Below are 7,047 nucleotides of genomic sequence, written 5' to 3'. Positions count from 1 at the left end.
CTCCCGGCAGGCCACCGTGCGATCGGGTTGAAGTGGGTGTACAAGGTGAAGTGAGACCCGGCCGGCAACTTCATCAAACACAAAGCACGGCTGGTGGCGAAGGGTTATGCACAGAAACAAGGGGTCGACTTCGATGAGGTTTTCGCGCCTGTTGCCCGGCTGGAGACCGTGCGTGTCCTGCTTGCCATTGCTGCGCACCGAAGCTGGAGCGTGCACCATATGGATGTGCGCTCGGCCTTCCTTAATGGTGAACTGGAGGAGGAGGTGTATGTGCACCAGCCAGCAGGATTCGTCGACAATGATGACGCTCACAAGGTACTCAAACTGCGGAAGGCGTTGTACGGGCTCCGGCAGGCACCACGGGCTTGGAACGCCAAGCTGGACCTCACACTGCAGTCACTTGGGTTCGCGAGGTGTCAGTTGGATCATGCTCTGTACAGGCGCGGAGACGATTCAGATTTCCTACTGGTGGGGGTGTACGTCGACGATCTGATCATCACGGGCACTTCTGCTGACGCCATTGAGGGGTTTAAGACCCAGATGCAGGAACTCTTCCAGATGACAGATCTCGGGCTGCTCAGTTACTATCTTGGCATTGAAGTGAAGCAAGAACATGGCATGATCACCGTTTGTCAGTCCGGATATGCTGCCAAGATCTTGGAAGATGCTGGGATGAGTGACTGCAACCCGAGCTTGACACCCATGGAGCATCGCCTGAAGGTTGTCAAGAACACTGGAGAAGCAGTCGATGCAACCAGGTATCACAGCATCATTGGGAGTCTAAGATATCTGGTGAACACGCGCCCGGATATTGCATATTCTGTAGGTGTAGCCAGCAGGTTCATGGAAGCACCCGGAAAACAACACTGGGCGATCATCAGACAGATTTTGAGGTATGTTCGAGGCACATTGAACTATGGTTGCACCTACAAGGCAGGAGAAGGGACTGTCCTGACAGGGTTCAACGACAGCGACCATGCTGGTGATCTGACAGACAGGAAGAGCATGACAGGTCTGGTGTTCTTCATGGGACCTAGTGTCATCACTTGGAGCTCACAGAAGCAGAAGATCGTGGCTTTGTCCTCCTGTGAGGCTGAGTATATAGCAGCAGCTACAGCAGCTACACAAGCTGTTTGGCTCAGAGGACTAGTTTCAGAAATGCTTGGAACAGAGAAGTAGAAGGTTCAGCTCAAGATCGACAAAAAGTCAGCAAATGAGCTAAGAAAAAATCCAGTGCACCATGAGAGGAGTAAACACATTAACCTGAGGTATCACTACATCAGAGAGTGTGTTGAAGAAAGAAAAGTGGAGGTTGAGCATGTGCGGACTGAAGATCAGTTGGCTGATATACTGACTAAGTCACTTGGGCATGCTAGGTTCACAGAGCTCTGGTGCAGACTTGGGATCATTCAGGTCAAGTGAGAGCAACAGGATTAGGGGTGATTTGAAGTATAATCCTAGTTTCTAGGTTCAGTTATCTTCTCTAAGTTTCCTTAGCTGAATAAGTGGTGGCCGGCAGCGTGTGTATGTCCACGTCTGGTTCAGTCTTGGTTTTCTTCAGTTAGTTCAGTTAGCGCCGGCAAGACCGCTTCCATGGGATGGCGTGGAATCTTAGCGGGTTTGGCGGCGGCGTAGTTGCTCGCGTGAGCTTAGCGTCGTGGGATGGCACGATCAGTAGGCTATGTGTGCGTGGGCGTGATCTCCTTTGTATTCGGCAACTCGTTTGAGCTCTGCATAAATAACAGAAAGACCTGAAAAGCTGTGATCAGTTAAGCAGCGCAAAAACCCTCTGTCAGACCGGTTCTTCCTCCTCCTCATGATCCAAACTTTCTCCTCCCTTCTCTCGCGTTCGGCAGGCCAGTTTCTGCAACAACATCATGGTGGAGCGAATCGACGACGAGTGGGCGGTGTCCGTGGCAGAGAAGACAGTTGGTGGCGATGGTTCGAGGGCGTCCCGGCTTGAGCTCATGGTCGAGGAGGACGTAGCAGTTGTCAACGAAGCTTCTGGACACCTCCGCGGGGCGCAGGGACGATGGTGGCTGCGGGATCGATGGCGACGAGCACAGACGGTCTCCAGTGGTGACGGGCAGAGGAAAAACGCACGGGGGAGAGGGAACGACGTGGCTAGGGTTTGGGGGAGAGGAAGAGGGGGCCGGGGGTTGCTCTTATCCGCCAGGGAAAACAACGGGGAGGCGCGGGATGGCTTCCACGGCGTCATCGCTGGCCATGGCGCCGGTGGATCATTGCCACGATCCCTTTGTGTGAACAGGGAAGGGAAATGAGGGCAAGTTGGGCTGAGCTGGACCTTCTACTTTTGCTAAATGGGCTGAAGGTGTACAATGGTTCTTTCTATTTCTTTCTCTGAAATTATAAGTAGCTATTGCCCTCTAAAAGTTTAGTCATCAAACTAATCTTGTTAATTACAAAACTTTGCATAAAACTCCAGGGCATTTCTTATTGAGCCACACAAAAGCCTCTAGAATATTTGGAAAAGGATACTTATTTTTAGGATTCAAAATGGCCAACTTATATGTTGTTGGGCCACTTATTAATTTCCTAGGAACTTAACTGTGAGACGAACCGAGTTGTTTTCATCATGAAGATGAACATGGGAATTAACAGAATTATCTGAACATTTTAGTTTTACTGCTTGAAGAAATAAATTGTTTCACTTTATTTTAAAATTTGAATTTGTAGGACCAAAGTGACGTTTAGCAAATCAATTGCGATGACATGGCATCATTAACGGGGGATTACTGTAGCTTAATTATCTGGGCGTCACAGTATGCGATAATAAAAAATACATGCCAACCTTTAGGGAAGAAGAGGCTGCTATACCTAACAGAACCTTAGCTTTTCTGGTGACGATGATCTTGTGTTCAAGGTATGTGTGTGTATAAATACAAACGTATGGGTGCACTCCCATTTGCAAAGCTTACGCCATGTCGATTATAACAATGCATGCATTTTGTTCATATTTAATTTATAAGAAGCATCATTATAACAATGCATGCATTTATGGCATACATCAGGGTCATGCCAGCTACGCTCTTACCAAACAAGAGAAGGAAATCTTCTTTCAATGCCTGCTCAGTATGAAGGTTCCATCTGGCTTCTCGTCGAATATAAAGGGAATAATAAATATGGTAGAGAAAAAGTTTCAGAACCTAAAGTCGCATGACTGCCATGTGAATATGACGCAACTGCTTCCGGTTGCATTGAGGGGGCTTCTATTGGAAAACGTTCGATTAGCCATTGTGAAGCTATGTGCATTCCTCAATGCAATTTCTCATAAGATAATCGATCCAGAAATCATACCAAGGTTAGAGAATGATTTGGTGCAATGTCTTGACAGTTTTGAGTTGGTGTTCCCACCATCCTTCTTCAACATCATGACGCATGTCCTAGTTCACCTATGCGAAGAGATTAACATTCTGGGTCCTGTATTTCTACACAATATGTTCCCCTTTGAGAGGTTCATGGGGGTCTTAACGCAATATGTTCATAACCGTGCTAGGCCAGAAGGAAGCATCTCCAAGGGCCATGAAAATGAGGAGGTCATTGAATTTTGTATTGACTTTATTCCTCATCTTAAGCCGATTGGTGTTCCTGAATCGCGGCATAAGGCGGACTGGGTGGAAATGGCACGCTAAGATCGAAACAAATAATATGTATGGACGGACATTCTCTCACTCAAGCACACTGCACACTTCTACGAAATTCCGCCTTGGTGGCTCTGTATATGGAGGAACACAAGAATATTCTATGCTCCAAATACCCAGAGTAGTCTGATGACTGGATTACATGTGAACAAACGGAGACTTTTGCCGGTTGATTGTAGACACGTGCCATGCATGATACCTCTGTTGAAAATGACATGTACTTGCCGTCCCAGTTACCATCTTCGAATATAATGACTTTCCAAGGGTACACGATAAATGGGAATACCACTAGTAGAAAACAGGGTTTGGTCACAACTCAATATACACATTAGTCCCGGTTGCATTACGAACCGGGACTAATGTGAGCATTAGTCCCGGTTCGAGCGGCTAACGACATTAGTCCCGGTTCAAATGAGCTTTTTAGTCCCGATTTGAGACATGAATCGGGACTAAAGGGTGCAATGCACTTTAGTCCCGGTTCGTATCTCAAACCGGGACTAAAGATTAGACCTTTAGTCCCGGTTTGAGACATGTACCGGGACTAAAGGGTTAGTCCCGGTTCAAATGAGCCTTTTAGTCGTGATTTGAAACATGAATCGGGACTAAAGGGTGCAATGCCCTTTTGTCCCGGTTCGTATCTCAAATCGGGACTAAAGATTAGACCTTTAGTCCCGGTTTGAGACACATACCGGGACTAAAGGGTGCAATGCCCTTTAGTCCTGGTTCGTGTCTCAAACCGGGACTAAAGGGCTTCACGTCTCAAACTCTACCCCTTCCCCCTTGTGTATTGCCATTTCAGTTTAAAAAAACAAACAAAAGAAAATGATAAAAATTTCAAAAAATAAACTCCTTCAAGATATAGTTATATTACTACATCTACTAGTTAGGAAAATTAAAAAAAATTAAATTTGGACATGCTTTGCAAAAAAATGTTATGAAAAAGTAAAACGGAACTTTTGCATACGATGTCAGAAAAAAACGTATAATATATCAAATGTTCAGCACGAAATCCCGCATTATCACTACCAGTTCTGGAAAAAGAACTGACATCGATACTTGGATATGAATTCAATTCTTTCTAAAAACGCACATTGATAGTTGAGTATGACATGGCACAAATATTATCAGACATACAAGATAAAGCAAGTCACTCATCGAAAAAGAATAAAATACATAATTCATTATTCCATTGCCAAATAGTACACTCATTGAAATATTCTTAGATTTATCACACTAATACATATATGAGTAAACAATATAATTCAGGCATGGCCACATAGACTTTCTATAATTATTAATGTATGGCGATCGATATCACACTCGCTCACTTTATTCAATCGATTCTAGCCTTTAATAATAAAGGCACAAAGGTTAAACCCTGCCATGTAAGGCAGGCAAGCTAGCCAATGTATGGAGCAGGAGCAACAACCACATATGTATTAGGCGCCGGGCCGACACCGTTGTAAATGATAACGCGTACTTGGTCTTGTGGTGGTGGGGATGGAGCCTCTCCTGGAGGGAGTACTCGGGCAATTCTGACATCAGGCCTCTCCTGATGGATGATCTGAACTGCTGCATTCAATTCAGTACCAATCAGACCCGGCCACGATTCAGGCACCGGACCAGGCATGACTACCCTTATCAAGCAATAACCCGAGCCTTCCTCCCTTTCAAAACTGTTAATTAACGACAAGCATCAGTAATGGAGAAATACAAAGATAATCAAGAGAAACATGCATGGTGTTTCGTTTTTATAATAATAATAATAATAATAATAATAAAAATAATAATAATATGTCATAATAATCTCTGCTATTAACTGATAATGAGATGGGAAACATGCTCTAAGCCTAGGAAGATGTCATAATCGAAAGCATTATCTGCTAACCAAACAGTAAGAAGTCTACTGAAATATTTAATGGAAAATGTATGTGATAATAAAAAATACATGCCAACCTTTAGGGAAGAAGAGGCTACTATACCTAACAGAACCTTAGCTTTTCTGGTGGCGATGATCTTGTGTTCAAGGTATGTGTGTGTATAAATACAAATGTATGAGTGCACACCCATTTGCATAGCTTACGCCATTTCGATTATAACAATGCATGCATTTTAATCATAGTTAATTTATAAGAAGCATTAGCATATGCACTCCTTGTCCAAATTAAGGATGTTGATGATAACAATGCATTAATTTGTCTTCATTAATTAAGAAACATCAGCATATCCACTGCTTGTCGAGATTAATGATGTTGATTACAAGGACCCATGCATTTTACTTGATTGATTAAGAAACATCATCATATCCACCTTTTGTAGAGAGTAACGATGCCGATGACACAATAATGCATGCATAAGCGTGTAAGTTGAAATAGCATGTACGCATTTGATCTTAGATGTACGTATGAAGATCATCACCACATAGAAACCTATTTGTTTAAATAAGTGCATCTTATTGCAACATACTTTTGGTCAATTTATTTTTTTCAACACTTATTATTGTCCCATTGATACAGAAAGTCATCACTAGAAGTTGCTTTGTATCTATGGTTTATATAGAGGTATCACTGTCGATTCATAGGAAATAATGCATCGTTGTGCGCTTTTAGAAAGAATTGAAGTCATACTCAAGTATCAACGTTAGTTATTTTTAAAGAATTGGTTAGTGATCAGGCTTGTGGAAACTACGTAGAATCCTTTGACGTCCCAACCGCAGCCGCATGTCCCAACCCCTAGTGTGCTATCTTGCCTGTTTCTACATCTCTCTCACTTATGTTCTCAATGGATATCTCTCATCGCTTACTAAGCCCGATGACCCTCAACATTAAAAATTGTCGCTTTGTAACATGCATTTACAATTTATTAATTAAATCCATTATTAGAATTTGGCATAAAATAGCATGGAACCAATAAACCAGGACGAGAAGGTAGTAGCTACCTAGGGTTCTCAGTAGAATTAAGACTTAAGAGGGCGAGGTTGGTCGGCTGGAACATGGAGTGCAATTATTAATTTCTTAACAAGTGCACGAGATGGACTATTATATATGAGCCTCGCGCTTCCCGGACAACGCCACGTTGCATGGAAATAGTAGACATGTCATTTTCAGCTCAACCAGCTGCCAGCTCTGCTTGATTTTGTCAATCACGAATGTTTCTTCATTCCATTTTTTCTTTCGAAAACACAGACGCAGACGCAGACATACACATGCATGCAAAAGGAAATGCTCATCCACCACTCGGCGTGTTGCACGAGCAAGACGCCGAGATTGAGTTGGACTAATTATGATCCATCAATCCAAACGGCAGTGGTGATGCGGTGGTTAATTAACCAATTAAGGGAGGAAGGGCGGTAGGGAGGGAGGGAGCTACCCGAATACAAATAATT

This window comes from Triticum dicoccoides, chromosome 6B (genome assembly GCF_002162155.2).
Source record: "Triticum dicoccoides isolate Atlit2015 ecotype Zavitan chromosome 6B, WEW_v2.0, whole genome shotgun sequence".
Taxonomy (NCBI): domain Eukaryota; kingdom Viridiplantae; phylum Streptophyta; class Magnoliopsida; order Poales; family Poaceae; genus Triticum; species Triticum dicoccoides.
Note: the sequence above shows the minus strand (reverse complement) of the source record.